General features: G+C 38.8%; 1 protein-coding gene across 1 annotated transcript in view; it reads right to left on the bottom strand.

Annotated features, from left to right (window-relative positions):
• LOC311054600 (coagulation factor XI-like) overlaps positions 1-26838 on the bottom strand; it is a gene marked incomplete at its 3' end in the record, with an annotated part of 264875 nt that overhangs the window by 26328 nt on the left and 211709 nt on the right. The gene's annotated exons all lie outside the window — the stretch shown is intronic.

Here is a 26838-nt window from a genome sequence, read left to right on the forward strand (position 1 = left end):
GTGCGCATCGGGAGCCCCGAGTTTGGTGACCTGTTACCGCTGTCCGCTGAACGGTAGCAGAGACAGATACAGAAAGCCATGGATTCACGGCATTCCCACATGGCGAAAGGTATTTGAACATATTCATCAGCAGTAAAGTTTAAGCTAGCTATTGAAATAAACTACATAAAATCTCTCTCTCCCCTCAGTGCTCTTGTCTCCATGCAAAGATGCAAGGCGACATTCTTATTCTTATTATTCACACACGTTCAACACATTTTTGTTTGTGATGGAATAATGAAAAAGCAAGTGCTTGAAAATGTGTTGACGTTTTTGCTACCTCCTAGCATGGCAAATGGTCTGGTACTATATGGATAATACTCTGGCCCACACCAATAACATTATTTTAAGACCTCAATGCTGAGTCTCACTGCAACGTCTTCTACCGTGTTGAACATCTGCTGTGTTGAATTTGGACAGATTTTGATTTTGCTAGCTGTGTTTGAGTGTTGAGAACCTGTTGATCAATATATTATCGAATGTATACTCTTTAAATAGCAGTGAAATACTGCGCTGAGGAACTTCTTAGACGTATACCAAGTCACAGCTGGTCTGAGGCGTGACCTGCTACAACGTAGGCTAGGTGCTGCGGGTGTGAAAATGACAACTTTTACAGTGTACAAATGTATGCAGAAATGCTCATGGGAATTATAGATACAGCTAACATTATGAGCCGAGTAAGAGAGTTAAGTGTAAATGATCCAGAGTCAAATCTTACGTTCTAAAGCATACGACAGAAGTCAGGATCCACATGTCGTTAATGAGGGCTCCGCCACAGCGGTGTGAGCCTTTAGTGTGCAGACTGGCCTGCCAGGGCCATGCTCCGGTTACAGCTTCAGCACCTCCTATGATCCATGCGTTGAATGGAGCCAGGCCGCACACTGCAAGGAAATGCAACGAGACAAACATGTGAAAAACATGAAAAATCATGCAAGACTCCATTCCGAAATGTCTCTTACTTTACTTTTCTCCATCCAGGCCTCATCTCATAATGCACTCGGCTGTCTTAATTGCTTTGTTCTTGTCTGTCTCTTTCATCTATTTCTCACTCATTTTTCATTTTATGTGTGCGCCTGTCTGTAACCCCTGCTCTGATTGTTGTGCTCAGTCAAACCACAGCATGCAGACCATGCTTTAATAACATAATGTTATTTCACACGTAAGATTGTTACTGGATGGTGTATAGAGACGTCTGTTGTTCAGCATATTGCTACTCTTTAAAAAGTGCTGTAAGGATGGTTGTCCTTACACTCCTAATACTCCTTTCTTGTAAATGGGCACCGTTCCTGGTGGGCACAAACCTGCCTACAGAAATGCCCCAGGACTACACTTTCAAAGCATTTCATTATGTGAGGTTTTCTACCTAACTAGGATCTTGGACTGGGACAGAGACAATAGTGATGCACATTGCATAACTGATCTGCACATACTTTAAGAGCACATGCATGGAAAGACCCCATCTGGGCCAGGAGACGTATTCAGGAGCCTGCAGTGTGCACCTCATCATCAACTATAATAATTAAAAGGGGCCAACGAATAGGCCTCTTCCATTCCCCTCAGTTACAGGGCGGACTGGCTCTGCTGGGAGGTCACTGGTGTCAGATCGGTAAAAGAATTGGTTAGCCTCACCAAGATGCAGGTTAGAGCTGGCAGGGCCATAGAGCATCGACCTTTAATGCCTTCCATAGTGTTACACTCCTCTAATTTACTGTCTATCATCTCTTTAGAATTCCTCTTTCCCAGGCTTATAGCCTGTTTAAGGTCCTTCTGTGCAGGAGACTTTATTCATGCAAATGAATGAATGAAAACAGAACTCACCATCCAACTGCGCTCTGCCACCTGAGAAGTTGAAAGAATTGCTGTTAGTGTGGTGGCACAGAAACCTCTCCTGTTACCAAAAATACATACGCATAGGACATGACCTGCATGCACGCAATGACAGGCATGTGTTTTATCAACCTAAATGATCTTGCAGGTTACAGAAACAAATCGACAAGGATTTCCATTCACCATTGTGTGACACTTGATACCTCTGTCATCACTAACACTATATTGCTGGACGACAGAAGTCCCAGGTTCATATTACCAATCTTACATCATTAATGTAGATGGGTTAATATGTGTCTTATTCTACTTTGAATAGATGTGTTAATAGACAGATAAACACATTACCTGTTCTATACACTACAAACCTAAGATCTCCTATTTGGTTGTTATATTACTTGCATTGATTACGGCATTTGCATATATATCCTTAAATAGAACATTAACATTTTTGTGAATAACATTTTGAATATTGTGACACTTACCATCAACCACTAAAGCTAAAATCAAAACGCAAAGGGTCAGTCTTGAGTCCATGATGTCCCCTGTCCCAAGTGTGTGCAACCACAGCCAGGACCATTCATTTATAGTGCTTGCCAACGTGCAGTCACCACGGGAGGGGGGGGGGGGCGTGGCATAGTAGCTGCAGACATACTGGCGGGGGTCAATGTTAAGTCAACCTATGCCACACCAAGATGTCTGCGCTACCAAATGACACTTGTTGACGCCCCCTTCAGGATTTTTTTGGTACGCACTATTAAGGGGAACGGACAGAGACTGCCAGCTGTGCCAACTCCATCAAAAGACAGACTTTGAATGTCTAATTGTTGTTTTTACAATCTAATCCTTCAATCACTTATTGCTCTCACTAAGAATTAAGGCTGCCTTTGATATTAATACATTCTTATCCAAATAGACCTAATATGACTAATAAAGAATGTGCTGTTCTGGATTCACTTTGATGACATTATTATCTGCCCGAGTGATGAAGCAATTTTTAAATTGTCTATTGTTGTGTAATCTAAAATCCAAATATTGAGGCCAGATGACAATTAGAATACAAATATTACAAGAAGCTCCACACTGATTGTGTTATGTTTTAGTGTAATGTAAAGAAGGAACCATTACTTACCTGTAGTTCATGGGTTAAAGGTATTTATTATGTATTTATTGTATGTTCTATCTATATCTAGAATTCACCTCTTGACATGGGGGAGTCCAGACTAATTAGGTCAGCTGAGTATGAACAGCTGCTAGTTCACACTAGATTAGAGTTGTGGGTGGAGAGCTGGACACCACTACATGTATGTCAAGGGTGCCACAGAGTTTGCCATGTTTGTCCTTGTTGATATCTTTCTGGTGGTGAATAAACACACTTTTTGGTTGCCCCATACCACGGCTTCGGTAATGGATTCCAGCCTCTAATTGGGCCATTCTCACAGCGCCACTCGCCAAAAATAGCCGATCTACCAGCTCACAAAGCATCACACACGGTGTGTTATGAGCTTATAGAGCTGCAATTTTCAAAGCACTCAACAGTCCATATTTCATTTATTTTATGTATTTATACGTTTATTTGGAAGGGACGGCGCTTATTAATGATACAAATAAATGGTAAATGGTGCATTTATATAGTGCTTTAATCCAAAGCGCTTTACAGAGATTGTGCATTATACATTCACCCATTCACATACACATTCATACACCGATGGCGGAGGAACCAACCTGCTCATCGGGAGCAATTAGGGGTTCAGGGTCTTGCTCAAGGACTCTTCGACACTAACTCTGGGGGAGCCTGCCCAGCCCGAACTGTTTGCTCTACCCGGCCACTCTACCCCTGAGCCTGAACACCACACATACAATGCTGTGTAAATACACCGGATTTAGCAAGAATGCTATTTTCCATCTGTAATCCCCATACAGAAAACAAGCAACTATACAAAAAAGAGCACATAAAAACATTACTGAAACAGTACAAACAGAAGAGAAAAAACAACAGTAAAAATGGCCTAGTATTGACCTAAAATACAAGACACTCAAGACAACCAAAAAAACGTTTAAGCCTATTTTAAAAATGTTCACAATCACATGTTTGATCGTCTGCGATCTTTTTAGTAGGACCTTAAAAGATGTAAAGGATGGACACTCTCTTATGTTAGTGGGTAGATTGTTCCAAATTGCGCTTCCTTGAACTGACTGCACCTGATGCCTGTGTCTGGCTTCCGTTTTATAAATTCCTCCAGAGGAGGCGGGCATAAACCATGTAAAGTTATATACATATAGCACCTGTTTAAAGAGCTTCCTTTTATCAAATCAAGCTTTGTTCCCACACCATGTCTATTAGTTAAATTATTGTATACAATTTGATGGATTATATATATATATATATATATATATATATATATATATATATATATATATATATATATATATATATATATATATACATATATATATATATATATATATATACATACATACATACATACATATATATATATATATATATATATATATATATATATATATATATATATATATATATATATATATATATATATATATATATATATATATATACATATATATATATATATAAAAGTAGGCTATCAATAATTAAGACATTGATAGTGTAGCGTCTTGGAAACAATATTATTTATGATTGTGTGGATAATATCTCATTCATACAACGTATGACTATGTTTATCATCAGTCTACAACAGATAACAGGGCTGTAGTGAGGCTGTTTGTGTTCTTTGCACACTGTTCATTCTGCAGCAGCAGACAGCAGATAACAGGGTTGTTTACATGGTTTCATACAGGTCAATCTGTGGAGCAAGGTTTATGATTCAAGATTCTTTGATATTGTCACAGCATGAACTTACAATACAGCTGTCACAACATGGTAGGCAGTGCAACCCTTGTACTCCTCCATGGTGTGACAATAATACAAAATGTAATGAGAAGTTTCAAAATAATAATCAAAATACTAAAGCAAAATGACCAATACAAAGTGTGTATGAAGGATGGAAGATGTTAATTAGGAACTCACTGATTAAATAATTTTCATCTTATTATAATTGTGCTTCAACACACACACACACACACACACACACACACACACACACACACACACACACACACACACACACACACACACACACACACACACACACACACACACACTGAATATCAATATTCAAATGTTGTATTACATTATTGTATTTATATGTTAGATTGTTTATGGACAGATACATGTTGTGTGAATAATTAACAAAATCCAGCAGATCCTGGTAGTGTTTTAGCTAAAGTGCCGATAGATAGGTGACATCACATGTCCGTGTTTGAGGGGCAAAAAAAACAAGACAAGAGATTCTTCTTGAATTTGACCACACCCCCAAATGCCCATATGTGTGTCTCAAAGAATACCTACAGAATCGTATGCACATTATGTAATGGTCATAACTGAGGAGTTATCTTGCATGTAGTCTGCTGCCGATATGTTAGCCAGCTAGATTGATTAATGTGATAGCATAAACAGTATTCAAATTCCAAAATAGCAAAAGTAGCAAATCTACAAGCTCAAAGCGGGTTGCTTCGCGTTGCGTTTCGAGCTTGTAGATCTGCTACTTTTGATACGTTTGTGTGACGCTGTAGTATGATTAAGCAGGGCATTAATTTACGAAAAAAACACAAAAAGTTAAAATATGGAGATAAGAGGTTTCTGCTCGACAGCAACGATATACAGTAAGACAATATTGCACAAGGTGATGCAGACGTGATTTAGCTGCATATTGTTTCACAGCATAATGTGGAGATTTTAATTCACAGGGCATCCCATTGGTTATAATCACTGTAAATCATTAACACAACTTTAAAATACTCACTCACAGCCCTCAGACAACAGCAACAACATAAGGTTTTGATGCTAGAGTGTCACATGAGAAAGGGCAGAGGGCATTACTTTGTGTTGAGTATTAAAGTATGAGTTTAAGATTTTCTTTTTTTTTTAATTGCCTTTGGCCACCTGCCGCCTCTGTGTCCTACGGCGGCATGCTTATCTACAAGTTATAAAAGTTGCAATGGGCTATGCACATTTATGCAGCCACAGCAAAAAAATACCTTTTATTTTTCCTCCACAGGGGCTGCTCAGCCAAAGAGGTTAAATGGGCAACTTTAGCCCAGCCTTGTGTGTCCCTGTTTGACACAACCAATTCTGTTTTGTTTGTTTGTTTTTTCCCCCCAAATGATAATTAGACCAGTCTAAAATGTTCACATATTAAATGAATGAATATAATATTATTTGCAAAATTATATTTTAAAACAATAAAATATTTCCATCGTAAAAACTATAAAATGTAACATTTTTCAGAAACACTCACAGAAGACTGCTCTCTAGTGAGCTCATGTTCTACTTACTTTAATACTTAGAAATTATCCTACATTTTGTACCTTTCTGTTATCTATTGTAACTGTGTATACAGTATAGATTGTCGGTGTACAGAGCGCTTTACACCAAGTCAAATTCCTTGTATGTGAACATACTTGGCCAATAACCAGATTCTGTTTCAAATGTTCCCTATCATACTCTGGACATTTCAAAATATCAAAGTTATTATTATTTTTATTTTTTTCTTGATTCCATCAACTCTTACCACCAGATTATGATTGTTCTGCAAGTCAACTAAATTCAAGTTCATCTTTATTATCCCTCATTGGCCAGTAATCACACATAGAAGAAGCATTTTAAAACAAACAATACATGGGTGACAAATACACATATCATTTAGTAAAACATTCAAACAGACAGGGGAAAGAAAATGTGCAAAAAGTGTAAATGCTGTATGTCTCCACAGCTGCTCATTATAAAACCTGATAGCAGCAGGAATTAATAAGTTGTGTGTTTTATAGTGCAATAACCACCTGCTCCCTCAGTTGCTGTCAGTTGCTGTTTCTGGCCTTTTAGGTTTATGCCGGTCTTGGCTGGGCAACATCAAGTGTTCTAATTTATATGGGACCGCCAGATTTGTCTATGCTAAGGGAGATCAGAGGACTTTGCTTTATACTGTAGGTGCGTTTAAAAGATAGTGGGTTGGTTTAATATTAGTAATAGATTATTACAAAGTGAAATATATTTTAATAACCAGTGGATTGATCCAGGATCAGCCATGACAATGATTTTTGTAGGAGTCACTCTGTTATTTCACACTACCAATATAAAACAAGTCAAACTCAGAGAGAAAAAGGGAGATGGAGTGCCATATGGCACTTGACCATGTCTCTAATGGTGTAACCTCAAAGGTATTGTAGAACAACTGAAATTTGGATGATTATTCACATTTTTTTTAAGATTGGGCACTACCAAGTTGGTCCACAAATAGTAGAATGAGGTTTACATTTAGGTTTAGGTTTAGCTGAAGTGCTCCTTTCAGTAAATAATTTGTGTTCTCATGTCACCATGTCAGGTTTTAATATTCAAGAGATCTCAATCCAAAACAGCACATCCCCTCCACCACTTAGGATGAAACAACCAATCACAACAGTATCGCCTGATTCTCATGAGAACAGTTACAGAGAAAATACAAGGGGTAAAATGGATAGAAGGAGCAGGGAAAACAGATTGGATCTTCCACTGATCACATTGCTAGAGTTGTAAACAAATCCTGGCTGGTTGCTGGTGATCTCTTTTTCGATCCAACTCTGGTAGTTGGACACTCTGGTATAAACCCCAGGTTTGATAGGTACGGTGCAAGCAGGATCACCCCAGCTCACAACTCCAGCCTGGATCCAACGTTTACCCTGTTTGACCACCAGTGGGCCTCCTGAATCTGCCTGTCAGAGAAAGACAAAATAGATTGTTTGCCATCACTAAATATTCCAATATGCATTATGTATTTACTATCTGACTGGTGTGTCTGTGTTAAAAGAGCATTTTAGCTTTTTGATACGATTGTGACTGTGTTCCCCCCTTCTCTTGTTTGAATTGAAATTGTAAGACGTCATCATAATGTGAGTCAACAAGGCAAACATTGTTACTGATGAATAATAACAAAATAGGAAACTCTTCTTAAATATGTATTTTCTTATGAGGATTCCCTTTCAGTCCCATTGTCCAAAGCTTTTTTAAATGCACCAGCATTAGTAATGACTTCATTGACATGGTCAAAGATCAGATTTGCAATCCAACAGGGAGCTTTATAGGAGAGGTATACCTTCAGGTTGGTGTAAGCACACCACAATGAACAATATCCTCTCCATCAATTCATCTTAATGTTACAAATGTTCTTTCATGAACTCCAATGCACGTGGCTATATACTGTAAGTCCACTTCATCACTTAAATTAAAACTTCAGTTAGCCAAACTGTAGAGGTACATCTGCCCCAGATCAGCATTACTGTACAACTGAACAAATCACTCTCAAATTACAACTCTGCGTAATTATTTACTGGATCAATCCTGCAAACGTATGTGTCTAAACTCTAAAGGGTGAAAGAATGACACTGGATTTAAAATACTTACAAAACAGGTGCCCTTTCCTTCTAGACCAGCACATATCATGTTGCCAGTGACTTCTCGTTCTCCTACATAGTCGGCATTACATTGTTTGTTAGACACAAAGGGCACGTCCACCTCCTGCAGGCTCTGTGGAGAGGGTAGGGGAGCTGGAAAAGAGATGGGGGGGGTTCTGAATAAAGGTCGATCACATCTACATGTGTGAATATTCATTTCAGTAATATATTAACACTCATATTATTGTTCTTTGTCCAGGATCCCTTAAAGAGTGTTTCAGTGGAGACAACCTCACAGACAGACACGCACACTGACATTCTGCGCATTTATAGTAGGATGTAATAGGAGTTATATGATCTTGATGCGTCAGTCCGGTCTGTTTATTTTCACCCATTTCTTGACAGAGAACAGTTTACAAAAGAAACCGTGGATAAACAGGTGGCCAAGGAGTATTAACCCATTCAATACAAGCTCATAGCGTGGCACCGAGTGCCAGATTTAGAAGACATTTGTAGAATCCCCAGAAGCAAAGATTTGAGTAACAAATGTTAAAATACATATATATATATATATTCAAACTAAAGATTTGCACACATTTTCAAGATCTTTACAAAAAATAGCACTATTTTGGAATAGCCAAAGAAATCTAAAAAAGACACAGATGCGATGAATGAAAAACAGAAAAAGTCTGCCACAGAATTGTCAGCAATAAACATTTCATGTTTATAATCACTGAACATGATGAAGATGTCTCACCTCCAGTGTTGACTGTGCCCCAGCCGGTAACCCAGGCGGTGCTGTCAGCGCTAAAGACACTTCCGTCTGCTGCCAGACAAGCAGGTCGGACGTAATTGGTAAATTTAACAGAAGAGGAGAGTTTTAACAAAGCAATGTCGTTGTCCTTTGTTTTACTGTTAAAGTTGTGGTGTTTGATCATCAGGGACACGGGGCTGGAAACCTCATTGGGATGGGGACCCTGTTGTGTCTGTCGTCCCAGGTACACTGTGACCTCACTGTGGTTGAAACTAAGTGTATGGAGAGAGAGATAGATGTCAGTTGACAGTGACTGTAGGCGGAACATACAGTGTTACTCTATTGGCCTATTTACAGTATTATCACCTCAAAGAATATGATTATTTAAACATTAAACCACCCTGTTAATTTAACATTTCTGATTGATCGTGTGTTTGATTCATTAGTTGCTCAGAGTCTGTAATGGCGCGCACCTCCACTTTAGCAAACACTGGGTGAAAAAGGTGATATACCTGGATACATGGGCAAGGTTTACACCCACCCAACATAAATGATAGGTGGGAGTTTTTCAATGAATGCGGGAGAGGACTGTTTACCTTAAAATGCCTTTAAGATACCTGGATATACGTCTCTCTTTTCTCTGCTTGGGAATCTTCCTTACACATGTAAATTAGAGGTTTGTTCAAACAATGGGAGGTGTGGGGTTCATAGAGGGGGGGGGCTCAGAGAGAGAGAGAGAGAGAGAGAGAGAGAGAGAGAGAGAGAGAGAGAGAGAGAGAGAGAGAGAGAGAGAGAGAGAGAGAGAGAGAGAGAGAGAGAGAGAGAGAGAGAGAGAGACATACACACAGACTATTGCACAATTACTGATTAAAAAACAATGAGTGAGATGTCTGTCTGTCTGTCTGTGAGAGAGAGATATACACACACACACACACACACACACACACACACACACACACACACACACACACACACACACACACACACACACACACACACACACACACACACACACACACACACACACACACACACACACACAGATCAGGTCTTGGGTCTAAATCTCAACTACTGTGCACAGTGGTTTAACTACTGATACTTTCTCTTTGATCTGGCTTAACTGTACAGTTGTGGCACTGTAAACACATCTGTATGCTATTCTTTCAATCGGTAGGAATGATGGCGCACAATCCGTCCGTGTACCTTGCAAATTCCAAATCTCGACAGGCCTCCCAAAGAAATGCCGGTCTGGGTGAGGATGCAACTCGGCAGTTGGGTCCAAACGGGGTACCTCAAAGCTTGAGTTGCTAGAACACCACTTATTGATACTTTTACTTAAGCAAAACAGTTGAGTACTTGTTCCTCCAATGTCCCTGTTTAAAAATGATTGAATAAACACTAATAACCAAGGTTACTGTAGTAACAGAGGTCCTCTCTGTTACACAAGGTGCTGTACAACAAACAGTGGTGTGAAGTAACTAAGTACATTTACTCAAGTACTGTACTTAAGTACAATTTTGAGGTAATTTTACATTACTGAAGTATTTCCAATTGTCTATACTTTTACTTACTATTTTATTTACTGTTATTTGAAAACTTTAGTTACTAGTTACTTTGCAGATATAAATTATTACATTATAAAACATACATTAACCACTTTAGCCTTATTTTATACATCAACAAGCTCACACGCTATTTTCAAACGTTTTAGCACTTTTACTTTTGGTACTTTAAGCACATTTTGATACCAAAATGTGTTGTACTTTTTACCCATATCACAAACAAGGCTACTTTATGTGTGTTTTCGTTTGTATTTTGGGGGATAGAGATTAGATTACATGCAGACACAACATTTGCATGATAGGTGTCGATGGTTTCAATGTTCCTATTGTTTCATGTTTCACTCCTGAGCACCGCCTCTTCACACCGTGTCTGTGAGATGTCTTTGAGCCAGTGTTGCCAGGTTTTTTTTATAATAAATTTGCACCAAGAATTTTATTTGAAAATAGCAGTCTACAAGCTCACAACGAGTTGCATCACGAGTATATCTTGTATAGCTTGTATATTTGCCATCTTCAAATAGCCGATGTATACAGTAGGTAGGTTTAAAGTGCTCATGTGAGTCATGTGACCCATAATCGCTTCTATTGGGCTTGTTTTTCTAGACCTGCTTGCTTGTTTCTCTCACAGAATCTGGCAACCCTAGCCACAGCACGGGGGCGTGTATTAGCCAAGGCACCAAGTTGGCTTTACAGGATAGCAGTTTGTTGTTAGAGAACTCTGCTTGGAAACTATTAACTGCATGATGAATTTGTTTAATTTGTGAGTAAAATGGCAACAAACACGAGTAGAGATTTATTTTATGCATCGGGTGCTGCTTCGAGTCCTCGCAGACGCCAGCCTTCGACTCCGAGAAGAACAGAATTATTAGGTGGTCCTCTTAGCTGGTCGAGAGCAACGCTGCTCGGGATGATGCTTTGTCTACGCTGCTGCCTCTGCCTGCACCAAAGAGCAAATAACATCAACCTTGCGGTAAGTGAAATTATGTCTGACTATATAGGCCCTGTGTCTACTATCTAGAAAATTCTTTGTATGAGTTGCTTGTAGAAAAATAAGTGTAACTAATGTTCTGGTGGGCAACCGGAAGGCTCACCCCAAAACACGATCGCCACCATTTTAGGGGGAATACCAGGTAGAGATCTTATCGGATATGTGCCGGATTTGCGCCCGGGTGACTGTGTTAGGGGCGAGTGTTTTGGTATTCCTTTGGTGGTTTGCCAAAAGCATTGATTTCCTCAAATTGACCTTTTATAATCATGCTGTTTACAGGAGGCTGTGAGGCGTCTACACAACTCGGAGAAGAATAACCACAAATTCAATCCAAAAGAAGTGTAAGTAACCAAATTCAACTATATCACAATCATGCTTTAGTAAGAGGGGAGACCAAGCCCCACCAATTTGATTTGTGGTGGGGGATAGTGGGGGGAGGTAGGCCTGTGGATTGAGTTCCTGTCCTGGTGAAATGTTTTAACTGATAAAAAAAATTGCACATGACTAAAAACTAACACGGTTCTTCTCTTCCAACAGGGTAAATTCTCCACATAATATTGATGTTGCAGCTCATCTTTTAGGAGAACTAAGCATTAGTTTCTGTAATGTTGATCCTGTTTTTATAAAAGGTAAGCGCACATGCATAATACACTCACAGTATTCACATAAGCTATTTGCATCTTAATAGAGTGGGCTAGACCTGCAGAAAACAGCAAACCTGTATTTCTTATTGTAGCCTACTTACAGGGCATTGTTTTGTCTTTTTGTATTCAAAGACCCCTGTGTTATAATTGAAAAGAAATAATTGTAATTCTTTTTTTCTTCTTCTGTTTTTCTTCAAGGCTTCAAGGACTGCCATTTTGGATCTTCAGCCCTCCAGCAGTCCAAAGTTCAGGAGATCATCTCCAAAACCTCATACCAAACGCTGCATTCTCCAGGACCCAATGCTTGAGGAAACAGAGCAACTCCAAAGATTTTGGATCTTCAGCCCTCCAGCAGGAAGAAGTTCACAAGATCATCTCCAGGACCTTGTACCAAACGCTGTGTTCTCCAGGACCCAATGCTTGACGACAAAGAGCTTGAGGACTATGTTTTTAGTGCAAACATTTTAACTCAAATCTTTGCTTCTGGGTCCCTGGAACAAAATATATTTCTTTATTTTCTGTATTTCTTCCTGTGGATTATACCAGGGACACATGACTTGGATTTAGCTCTTCCTTGGACCCACCCGTGGATTACATGAGTAGCCTACAAGTGACTTTGTTTTCCTTTTCCCGCTATTTTTCTTTGCTCTTCCTCATGGCACTACTTGCTGACTATATGTCAGCCTATGTGGATTATGCGGTCGACACACACTCACATTTTGCACCGTAATCCTGTGTATAACGCACTGACTTTTGACTTTTTTTCCCCAAGCACCTTAACTAACGTCCATAAGTATATCATGCACAGTATACATTGCTGCTATGTTCATGCACATATCTTATCTCAGGTAGCCTACTAGTGTGAGTATATAGACACACATTTCACCCACTTTTTTTAATTAAACCTGTGATGTGACAATAAACCTGATTCTGATTCAGAATATTTGAATATATATATTTTTAGAGTGAACATTTTTAACTCAAATCTTTGCTTCTGGGGTCCCTGGAACAAAATACTTTTCTTTGAAACAGTTTACCTTATCTGTGTGCTCCTGTTCCATTGTTTTGTATAAATGTATTTTTCTTGATCAATAAACATAATTACATGAGTTCTGCCTATGTGTTTTTCTATATTGTTTGTGTGTGTGGATATATATATATAAATTAGTGCAGGTAGTGGGGGGGGACTATAAACCGCCCCTGGGAGGGGGGGGGGGGGGGGGGGGGCTATAAACCACCCTTCCCACTGAGGGGGGGGGGGGGTATAAACTAGGGGGTTTATACAAGAATTAGCATGCAGAATGTGGGGTGGGTGGGTGGGGTTATAAGCCACAGCTTCCAATCAAATGTAGTTTTCTGCACATGCTCAGAAGTGGTTGGGGTGGAAGGCTGAGAGGGGTGGGTGTGTGAGGTCCTTGCTGGCCAGACACCACAGGGGGTAAATGCAAATGAAGGTCTCAGAAATGGTACATACACCTGAATATGTGGGAGGTATGTGGGAGGTGGTACATTAATGAATGAGGAAAGCATACACACACATACTCCCTTAAGTATCAGGGGTATGCCTGAGGTATACCCTCCCAAAATCATTGCTTTTCACCCAGTGAAAGTTATGAATAAAACACCAATAAACTTGTGAAATCGTAATATGATGTCCTCACTAATCACTAATAACTTCATCTCTAACATCAAATGCATTTGTGTAATAGGTTTGGGGTATGTGTAAGACCGTAAGATGTGTGTAATAAAATACTTTAAATGGACAATTTTGATTCAGTATTGAATAGAATATTGTTTTATACATTATATGCACTGTCAGTCCATCTGTTTACCTGAGAGATAATGAAAAAAATATTATAACCAAACGTTGTACAGTACAGTATATACTACAATTAAAAGGATGACATAATAGGGGTGTTGCTCAGTCAATTTGTATATACCTCTGCCTAGATAGATCTGGGTTGCATTTTGTGCCTTTTCCTTTCCTGCAATTCCTCCCACAGTCAAATCTAGAGTGCTAATTTCACTCAGACAGCATACAAACGTACTCTTAAATGAACATTTTACAGTGTAAAACATTGATGCAGAAGGTCCTCTTTAAAGGAATTAAACGGCTAAGATTATAAGCAGGGTTATAGGAGTAAAGGAGCACAATAATAATGAGGTCAAATCCTACTATCCAAAGCATGAGGCAGAAATCAGGATCCACATGTCATTGATGAGGCTTCCTCCGCAGCGATGAGAGCCTCCAGAGTGCAGACTGGCCATCCAGGGCCATGCTCCTGCTACAGCATCAGAACCTCCTATGATCCTCGTGTTGAGTGGAGCCACGCCGCACACTGCAGGGAATATGCAGAGATGAACTGATCATGTAAAACGTGTCAAATCACGAAACGCTCCATTCCAATATGTATTTTGATCACTTATTTTACTTTGCTTTTCTATCAGGTTTTCACACCATCCACTCTGCTGTCTTGCTATCAGTTCTTGCGTCTTTCATCTATTTCTCACAATTTTTTTCATTCTCTGTACACCCTATAATCTCACCTTTGTGCTCAGTCAAATCACGAAATGCGAACCACGCTTTGCTCTCATATTTGATATCAGCTGAGTTGTGATTTGCTAGTCTGTTTGCCTATACAGTATGTCTGTGTAGCGTTCACTTTATTGGTGTGCCAATAAAAAAGTGGAAATGTGAGTAATTTGTCCTCCATTTAATTGACATTTTTGGATGTGCTACCTTTTTGGATTTTTTTTTTTTATTCCTTTTTTTGATATGTATACTGACTTTGGGTCTAGCACTCCACTGAGAAAACCCATTGTTGATGCGCAACCTCTTTTTCTTATTTAGTATGTCTGTGTACTCAGCTATACAACAAGGGGCCTGAGGTCAGATCCTGGAGTGTGAAGCCTATAGCACCTGCACCCCTCTCGATGAGTCGAACAGGGGCCGCCGCAGGGGCACCCATACCCACAACTCGGTTGCTAGCTGGGAGGGGAGAGGCAGGGCCTGTCGACAGTATAGGCTGTGGCTACTTCACTGTCGGTTCTGAGCATGATGGTCTCGTCGGCATCGCAGAAAGGCGAACTGCCTCCAGCACCAACACATTCATGTGCTGTTCCGCCTCGCCTGTCCAGCGACGGCTGATTCCCCAGCCTTCCAAAGACACATATGCTGGTACCAGATGGCGTGGTAGGAGTACTGGTGCAGCACTTTACAATGTTGCCGGGGTGCTCCCACAGTTGGAGAGCCCCACGAAGCCTTTGGGTGACCGACACTGTGACTGAGAGACAGTGGGACCATGTGGACTGCAGCTGCCACAAGGTCCATGAAGTAGAGACATATACCTGTAGCAGAGGGCCTAAGGTTGGATTTGAGGACGTAGCCTTGACATAAAGTAAAGTAAGTAGCCATGGGAACCAATGGTTCCCGAGCCATGTGGACCATAGTTCAGGAGCCTATTCCTTGCTTCTGTAGCATGAGGCAGCTTGATGTACGCGAAAGCGAACATTTGTAAAAAATATTTTGTTCCAGGGAAACCCAGAAGCAAAGATTTGAGTTACAAATGTTTGCTTAAAAAAAATATGTATTCAAAGATTTTCAAGATTTTTCAAAAATAGCAGATCTACAAGCTCATAGCGCGGCAGTATAGCTTGTAGATCTGCTATTTTTGAATAGCCAAAGAAATCTAAAATGACAGAGATGCGTCCCCGGATTGAATGGGTTAAGTAACCTTGTATTATTCTCTTTCTCTCAAAAGGCTCTTTGTCATATACTAACTGAAGCAATTAAACCATGTGGGATTGTTTCTTTTACACTGTCATAATTATTTTAACAAAAGTAAAATTAATGAATGAAAGAAAGCAGAACTCACCATCCAACTGTGCTTTACCACCTGAGAAGTTGTAATAATTACTGTTAGTAAGGTGACACAGAAACCTATCCTGAAAGTTAGGCTACACAGTAAAATCTCAGTGTTGATTTAACTCTAGAGTGTACAAATCACCAAATGGATCCATAAGAACTAGCATAACGATTTTACAGTGTACCGACAAACTTGAGTTTCTGTGTTTTATTAACACGTTATATGGCAGGAAACAAATACAAAGAAATGTTTTCTCCGCCACCATTGCATGACACTTGTCACCTGTCACTCCTGTCATCACTGTCATTATCAGATAAGTCCCAATTAATATCACAAAGATTATATTAATGATGTAGATGTGTTATTTGTTCTCATTCTACTATACTGTAGGTATGTCAATTGACAGATACACACATCTATGTACAAACCTAAGACTTTTCTTAACTAGTTGCAACATGTGTTGTATCATCATACAATCAGTTAGTTTGCATTTAAGTTACTTATATCCTTAATAATACAAATAGAACGTTGCATTTTTTTGAATAATATATGTGGAATATTGTGACACTTACCATCAAGCACGAAAGCTAAAATTACTGCAACACAAACGGTCAGTCTTGACTCCATGATGTCACCTGTCCCAACTGTGTCTAACCTCAGTACTATAACATTCATTTATGAGGCATCTCTGTCAGGTGGAGGCGGGGCACTAAACTTGTATTCACAACTGCCCGATATATTACATAATGCTATGTTAATTGAATTATTTATATGCATTATATAATGTATCCAGAATATACCTATTGCAATATAATGTGTTTAATTCAGGTCCATAATAACACATATTGTTTGCATAAGATCGAAGACATTGAGCACATTTGACCGTGATCCGCAAAATAAATCAAAGTACAAACTTTTATAAATACTTAGTAAGTAAGTACTTTTTTTGTTTTGTTTAAACAATCTATTCACACAACCCCGTATTTATACACTTACAAGAAACACACAATGTTGAGGAAGCTTGAAGTACAAGAATTCCACTGACTATAATGCTGCTACCAACTGTATTATACTTTATGTGACTATAAACACCATGAACTTTGAACCTAATATAAAATGTAGTATTTTAAACCAGGATGAAAACCTGTTTTATTGTCCATGCCCAGACAGTACCACAACACTTTATGGACAGGCTGCCTCCTTAGTGAAAGTATGTGCTCTACTGCAGTTTCTCAAATAGGGCTATGTGTATCCCTAGTGGTAAGTGGAAGCACTACAGTGGGAAATGGAAAAATATATTTTACTGTATTTTTAACATTCACAAACTTTGTGTGAACCTGCTTATCTGTGTTAAACAAAAACGCAAAACTTGACAAGCATTATTATCTGTTATTGAATAGGAAGAAATACTTGCTGTTGTGCTGTTTTATGTTGAACATATTGAGATCTGAACTGGACTGAAATATTGTAAAATATATAAACCACAGTTTAAAATAAGTCTACTCAATAGACAGTAATTGCATCTCTTTCACTACATTACTTATTGTATTTATAATGTTATATTCTCCGAAAGGTGGGTTATCGTTCATTCGTAGCATCATAGGCTATGCTTTGTTTTTCTAAACAAAATGTTGTAGTTGGGTAAAGGGGGTAATGAGGCCAAAAAAGGGAACCACTGCTCTACTGAACACATTATTGTTTTATTGGTTTGTGCAATAAACACCACTCTATTCACTATAACCTCGTCTCACCCTATGTTCCTTATCTGCATATTTATTGCCTCCAGCAATAGCTTCATTCTACGGGCCGGGTAGCCTACCCAAGGCTGTGTCAGTCGTGGGGTGCGGTCAAATAACATGTGTGGCACCCCGTAGGTGTAAGAGCAATCGGGGATCTGCACTCAGAGGAGCACACTTTTCTAGTTGTATCTGCACAGCACCCCATGCAGAGGTGACTGTCATCTGACGTGATGTGTTATTTTGTTTGCAATCAGTTTATTATACAGGTCTTCCACATACTGTTGGCTGGTGTCTAGAATTGTACAGGCATATTTGACTTCCCTTTCAGGTTTGTGCTGATCTTGGCTGTGCAGCATCACATCAAGTGTTCAAGTGGTCTGAGTGTGAGACCACTTAGTATGAGATATAACTTTTCTCTGGAAGGTAGCACGGCAGTGTGATGGCACAACTGTTTATGGACAGGCAGCCTCTCGAGGACTGTGCTCTACTGAACACGTTATTAGTGAACTTTTTTCCATCATGCAGCCGATAAGGTGCATTTAATAATTGACCAGAGCATGTAAGAGTTGAGTTGGGAGACGTCTCTCTCTCTCTCTCTCTCTCTCTCTCTCTCTCTCTCTCTCTCTCTCTCTGTCTCTCTCTCTCAGTGTACTTAAGTATTCTGCTTATTAAAAACATTTGCACTAGTTGATTTTATTTAGTTCTGCTAAATCTGCTATTTTCAGTGAGAGATATTGTTGTACAACTACATAAATTAAGCATAATTTGGTTCTCATGTAAGCCAGTGGTTCTCAAATATTTTCACGTCGGAAGGAACTTGATATGTATACGCCATGGATCCCCCATTTGAAAAGATTTAGTACCAGGGACCTCAGACAATTTTTGTTGTTAGATTAGATTTAGTCGCAATGCGACGCGTTGTGAGCTTGTTTCACAGAATGTTTGTCCCCAGGATAGGTAATTGCCATTTGACTCAGCACCCTTGATGCTGGGTCACTTTTCAAGGGAACCAGTGCACTAGACACCACTATATGTCACACTATATTACATTACAACACTTCTGTTGCATAAGATTCCCTGATACCTCTATACAGCAGCAAAGCAAGCAATGTCATCTGCAACATTGTAAAGTAATGGCTGTGGAATAAATTTAGGGTTCAGCGGAAACACAATGGCGATCGTCAGCTTACAGCTACAGACGAATGATTTTATCATACACATTTTTAAAAGCTTTGTGGATGTATTATTATCTATCTCAGGAAGAATGCTCCTAATGAAAATGTGTGTATTCACTGTAATTTACCTCTTTACTAAGTGAAGAAGTTACACAATATAGCTTCAACCCACATCAAGATAATTTTAGTCTATTTGAGTGTATGACTTCTGGTTTGATACACCAACAACAGAATCCCCTTTCTAAAAAAAGGTACGTTTGCAAGCTTTAGACATGAATTTTGTTTAGTTATGTATGTGCTATGAAGTATTTTAATCTGGAATCCATGTCTCAGTGATAAGTTGGATAGAACAAACAACAAGTCCTTGAGTCCAGTTGGTATAATTCTCAGAAAGTTGGCACAAACACATATGCTAACATTGTGTTTGTGCTTGTGTGCATGCGTGTGTGCATGCGTGTGTGCGTGCGTGCGTGCGTGCGTGCGTGCGTGCGTGTTGCTGGCATGGGGATCATTAAATGTGTTTCATAAAAGTGCGAAATATTTCTTACACAGACAATTGGACATGGTCTGCTATATTTCTACAGTATAGCAAACAACAAGCAATAACATACATAAAAAAATCTGTTATTTTCATCAAGGGGCGCGGCAGTGCGACCAAGACTTATGGTGGAGCATGAGTCCAACTCCTGATGCACAGGTGCAATGTTCCCACAAGTCCACTTCCCAGCATTTGGATGATGAGTACGTAACCACCTCATACATGTATATAAAGCACCCTCACCAAGGAGACAGATCATCTCTCTCTCCTCCCTGAACCAGGATGGTAAGATGTATTTCACTGACCTATTGAGGGAAGATGGATGTGTCTGTTTGACTAGACATTTGATATTTCTTCATGCAGATTAGTAGAACCAAATTATGTGCATATATGCATTTTAATTTAAGTTATAGTTCAATGTGAAGAGCTATTTTAGTCTACGCATAGAATAGGCCTATTTATTTAAGTTATACAATATTGGTAAATGTAGCCATTGTCAGCAGATCAACAAAAATACATAATATTTGTGTCCATTTTTTTTTTATTGTAGCCACTATATGAAGTAGTGTTTGTGCTGTGTCTCCTGACCCCGGTGGCTGTGAGTTCCCTACCACTGGACTGTAATGACATCTACAAGCTGGACAGCAGTGCTCCCAGTGGGGTCTACACCATCTATCCTGTTGATGATGATACTGCAGTAGAGGTCTACTGTGACATGGACACTGATGGAGGGAGGTGGACGGTAAGAGTATTTATATGTCCTGCAGGATGCTTGTATTTCTATTTCACTGTGATCTCATCTTACATTACAATTATTATTTACTGGTGAAATGCATTCAATGCATTACTGAATGCATTTCACAATGCATTGAAAATGCATTAAAAAAAGGATAACATTTAGCTAGTTTCCCTTTAAGTGTCAATTAAACTGCTTCATTTTGCCCACTTATTTTTTTTGTATACACTTGCATAATGGAGATGTGCAAGTGTATACTGCTTCTATTGTTGTTATCAGCTCAATAGCATTAAGTTATTGTTATTTTATATTGGACAAGCAGAGCTTTTGCCATTGAATCATGTTTATATCACATCTCTGGATTTCACTCTTTCTGCCCCTCTCTCTTTCTGTTTTTCATTTTTTCCTCTCTGTTTTTTACTGCTAAGGTTTTTCAAAGACGGATGGACGGCACAGTGTCCTTTTACAGACCCTGGGACCATTACAAGAGAGGTTTTGGCAATGCTGATGGAGAATACTGGCTAGGTGAGAAGCTACAGTATGTTGAGTAACCATATGCTAACAACAGGAGCAGCTCGTAACCATAAACTAGATAGACACAACACTCTAATTGTGATAGCCTTCTTTACCACTGGTATAATATTGTCCATGGCCCAAAATATATAAAAATGCCTAAACTGTCAAACTGCTACATGTGCTTGTATGTCTTCATGTACTGTAGGGCTGGAGAATCTCTACTATCTGACTTCCAAAAGAAGTGAGTTGAGAGTGGACATGGAGGACTTCACTGGGGACACTGCATTTGCCCAGTACGGCTTGTTTTACATCGACTCAGAGGTCTATGGATACATGCTACATGTTGATCAATTCAATGGTGGAACAGCAGGTATGATCCACACAAATACATGCTATCACACAACACAATACTGAGTGTAAGTTTGAGGTCAATAAAAATGGGTCAATTTTTACACCCTCACAGTTAAATTAATATTTAGGATTTTGCTGTGGAGGATTGTGTGTTTCGGTTGTATCTGTCCTTCTGTGATCTGTAAATAAATGCAAACCATAATCAATGCTCATTCCTTAATCCAGCCAATCACCCAACAGTAGCTCAAATCCACAAACATGCAATTATTTTCATTCTAAAAACTCATTAATTATTTGGGAAATGAACAACATACAAGAATTGTTTCCAATGTGGTCCTGCAACATAAAATAAAAATAAATAGTCCAATACATTACATAGCATCAATCAGTGGTGTAAAGTAACTAAGTACATTTACTAAAGTACTGTACTTAAGTACAATTTTGAGGTATACTTTTACTTTACTGGAGTATTTCAATTTTCAATACTTTTACATCTACTCCACTACATCTCAGAGGAAAATATTGTAATTGTACTTTTACTCCACTACAATTATTTGAAAACTTTAGTTACTAGTTACTTTGCAGATATAAATTATTACAGTATAAAACATACATTAACACAAACACAAATCAAAGTGCATCACTGACTAGCCTGTAGCTTATTCCATAACAGTATTTTTGAGGTGATGTGATGATCATTTGATGATGATGATGATGATGATGATGATGATGATGATGATGTCGTTGTTGTTATACACTTCCCTTCCCTTTTTAACTCTTTCCACACAGGTAACTCACTAACCAATCACAATGGACAGAAATTCTCCACTCAAGACAGAGACCAGGATAGCTATAGTGGAGATTGTGCTAGAGCACGTCTGGGGGGGTACTGGTACTTCGCTTGTACTGAGTCAAATCCCAATGGAATTTATATGTGGGTAATTGATGGCACAAGTAGTGGTATTAATGTTATGTGGAGTTCTTGGAAAGCTTTCAACGATCCCCTGAAGTCTATCAGTATGAAGATCAGACCAATAGGTCCAAGAGATGACCAGGGTGACGATACAGATGAGTAGTTTCATTGCAGCAGAACAGCCCTGTCTGAGAAAATGTGTCCAGGTCAGGTCATTATGCCCTAATAAGTATGATCTAAATGCCCGCCCTGTTACAGTACATACTTGTACTTTAACTGTATCTATTACTAAGTGTTTTCAAATGCATATTATTATAATATATATATTTTTGAAAATAACAAAATAGCAGATCTACAAGCTCATGATGCATCGCAACACGTTGGGAGCTTGTAGACCAGCTATTTTTACTATTCGTAGTACACTGAAGTATATACATACAGTAGCGGCTTAAGTGGTTAAGTAGGCTACATAGCACAGCCCATCCTAAAGTGTCATGAATCCTTCCTGATGTCCTGATCTGTTTTCATTCATTCAGTTTGTTTTCATAGTCAGTAACTCTCCTGTCATTTCACATCCTGTCACTTTCCACATTCATTCCATCATTAGTCTCTCAGTATATGTATATACCATCCATTAGTTCTATTACATTACAATAAGACTTCTAACAATTATTGCATGACTTCCTGTCTGAACTCCTGCCTGATTACCTGCTTCTGACTCTCTTTCTGAACCATGTCGGTTAGGTTTGCCTTCGCTGTTTGATCTCCTGGTTCTGACTCTTGTCTGTATACTGGATACATCCTTGAACAAATATGTTGACAATCCTGGTTATAGAAAATTGTTTTGATTGTAAAATAGGATTAGATCAAGAGACAAAGTATTTTACTTGATGATATTTCCTATTCTACAATGACTGTAATAAAGGAGCGTTACTTTTAATCAGACTAATACTTGTTTGCTCTTTTTCATGTATTTCATACATTCCATTAATAATGTCTTATAATATACTCAGTCTTTGGGCGCAGAGTTCAGAAACCCACTAATGACATTATCAATGGGGATTTCAAGCTAATAGAAAGTACAGTTTCTCTTCCTGGAAAGTTAATAGAAAGCATTGTTCTTTAAATCATTATCATTCATTTACGAAATGGTTTGAAATCTTGTTTGAAATGACCAAACCTGCCTACCGATGATGTCACTGATAGGCAGGTTTCTGAATTGTCCACAGCCCTCCTTTGAGACAAAGTCAGAGATGGTGCCATCTTATAATGAGCATTAGTGAGAAGGACCATAGGGACCAATTATAAAGATGAGTTGAAAATGGGTGGAGTGGTCCTTTAAGGGCCAATTTGCTTTAGACTCAAATATGTTTTATTAGAATGCATTAAGTTTGATTTTCCCAGTCTCTATCTTGTGCGCTGTATTATCTTTTGTCATCATGGTTATTGTTGTTTTTTCTTTCTTAATGTCTTTCACAAAGTGGTGACGAGACAGCTGACCACACGTGACTCTAAAAATTACATGAAGGATGAGAAAGCTCCTGTAATATCCAGTTAAAAGCCAAATATATATATTTTTTAGCTTTGTTCAACCATGAGGTCACATTGAGATAAAATAACAAATAACAACAATTATTTATTCATGTATTTCTCAAGGGAATCCTGACCCAGGACTGGTGGAGTCCAGAACTGCATGTAAAACAAAATAAAAAGAAAAAGGGGAAAAAAAGTATTACTGATTTAACAAAATAAATTACAATGCATCAAAGTATTTAAATGTGGTTCCACGTGGTTTCTATTCCAACCATGGTTCTCTGAGACTCCTGGTACGGCTGCCTTTCTAAAGGATAGCGCTGAACGCTTATATATGAAAATCTCATTTTGTATTAAATATTTACTGACTGACTGAGATTAGTTAAATTATTTAGAAATACATTTGGTTGATGGTCATATTATTCTCCATGTTCAGTACAGTCTAAGGATGAAACGACACGCAGTGTCATTTGACTACCTATGGAGGGCAGCAATGCACTTGGCAGAGTCTTTAGCCTGCCAGAAATACAGTGTGTTAGATATAGACGCTCTAGTTTCAGATAGATATATTGAGCACAGTTCAGCATCTTATAAATCATTATTACAACTATTTAAAGATCTATGAAAAGTGTCAGAAGATACTGAGACATGTATGTTAAAATGCAGTGGAAGTAGATGTCTATGACAGCTGTCCTCTGCATGGTAACCATGCACCTGTTATAGAAAACATGACTACTCACTCTTTGTTGACATTTTTGATCTCACCACGGCAACAACAGAATGCTTTGTCCAGCAAAAAACATGAAAATGTAAAGCAACCAATGAGGCTCATGATCTACAACCTTTTTCACACCATTTTTTGTCGACAGACAAAAGAGTTGCTTTAGTTGACATTGAACTTTATCACTGATCAGAACAATTGAATGACTCACATAGTACATACTGGAATTGTGAATTGTTCACATCACAATAGTATTTATAAGTGAAACATATGAAATGCATGGGGGAAAAAAACGCAAACAAGTCTTAGTCTGATTAAAACAAATGTTCCTTTATTGCAGCCATTGTAGAGAAGGGAATAACAGATGAAACAGAGTCAAAACCAGCTAGTCAGGCAGGAGTTAAAACTTAGTCAGGTTCAGGAGTCATGTAGTAATTTGCTAAAAGTCTTGGTGTTGTTAGACAGTGTGGAACAGAACCAGTGTAAATGGACTGGTACTGAGTAACTAATGATGGAATGGAATGTGGCATCTGACAGGATGTGAAATGACAGGAGAATAACTGACCGTACATAACTTAGTTGCATAGTTTAGGATGGGCTTTGCTGTGCACTTAATCTAAGTGATCTTTATGTACAGTAGGTATTATGTACATGTGGGATAAGCCTAAGCCACCCCCAAGTTTTTGTAGTTATTGATATATATTTTGTGGTTTATTTCATTGTAATTCCTGCGATTCGAGTTCATAGTATTTTTCATGGTATTACAAGTTAAATGGTTAAAAAGAGAGAGTTCATGCTTAAGTGTATTTCATTTCTGTCATATTGTTTTCTGTAATGTTAGTCTTCACTAAAAGAGTCACTGTGTTCCAATCCTGCCAAAGATAACACATACAGAGCAATAGCTCCGCCACGCCACAAGGGGGCATTACACTCCAGTGAGTGCTACAGGTGTCTGTCAGTCAAAGAGAAGGATTCAGTACATCCTGTCATTGTAATGAAGCAGACTGGACAGAAACGTTGTCTAATTCATGTTTATGTGTTGTAAATTGTCTTGTTGCAGGTGAGATATGAGAAAGTGGGTTAACTGAGACACATGAAGTAGAATATAACCAGGGGGTATTTTGATGGTGGAAAGGTTGGCCGTTTTGACTCCACAATGTTTGTTTAGTAGTAATTGTCCTCCATGCTGGCAGGTTAGCTTAGCAGCTTAGCTTAGCCTACTAGCTTAGCAGCTAAGGCTAACTCCAGGTAGTGACTACAGAGGCCCCAAGCTGCTACTGTGTGACTCTAGCTGTGAATAATTAATTCATTCTACCCACAATAATAGTAATACTATGTTGGAACAGAACTATTTGGTGCCATTTATGTTATTTTGTGTAAAACGGATTTTTGTATTAATGTGATGATATTTCTGTGTATGTATGATTCAGTATGTCCAGTTACAGTATAATGGTCAGTCAAAGAGAAGGATTCAGTACATCCTGTCGTAATGAAGCAGACTGGACAGAAACGTTGTCTAATTCATGTTTATGTGTTGTAAATTGTCTTGTTGCAGTAAAAGGATGAACAACTCAAATCACACTGCTATGGAGTCATTCCTTCAATGAAGTGTGTAACATACACTAATAGTTAATTTATACTTCATTGCATGGCCGTGTTGTATTGTGTCACGGCTATCAGTTGTTGTTTTTTGGTCATATGACATGTCAAAATATTAATTAGGCTTTAATAATGTGAACTGATTGATTGATTGAATACTTTATTTGTCAGAAATGTAAACAGCACGTGGTACAGTAAGACATTAAGGCTAAAAGGATAACACATGCATTTCAAGTCTCAGACAGCACTGTTCTGCCCCACTGAAACTACTCCTCTGTGTTTTCATCCTGGTCCCTTCTGCGTAGTGGTCTGATCTTCATACTGATAGACTTCAGGCTGGCTCCTCCTCTCCATGAGTCCCATTCAAGACCAAAGGTACGTGTGTCACCAGCGAACAGATAAAGTCCATTGGGATTTGAAGTATCACAGTTGCCGTACCAGTACCCCCCCAGGTTGTCTTTAGCACAATGCAGAGAGGAGCTGTCTTGGTCAAGGTCTGGAGCGGAGAATTTATGTCCATTGTGATGGCTTAGTGAGTCACCTGGGAGGAAAGAGTTAAAACGAGAACAGTACAGTACAACAATGACCACATCATCATCATCATCATCATTATCACATCTTCATAGCATGTATTTACCAAAAATGAAATATTAGCACCTCCTTTAAAAAGAACGGTAGGCTACTGCAGTGGTTCTCAAACTTTTTCATGTCAAGGACCCCCTAATTGACACTTATTACCCCGCGGACCCCCATTTGAAAAAATAAGCCAGGGACCCCCATAAGACAAGGTTTTTACGGCTCTCTAGCAGTGATTCTCAACCATTTTAATT

This window comes from Gymnoscopelus microlampas, assembly GCF_963454915.1.
Source record: "Gymnoscopelus microlampas genome assembly, chromosome: 11".
Classification (NCBI taxonomy): domain Eukaryota; kingdom Metazoa; phylum Chordata; class Actinopteri; order Myctophiformes; family Myctophidae; genus Gymnoscopelus; species Gymnoscopelus microlampas.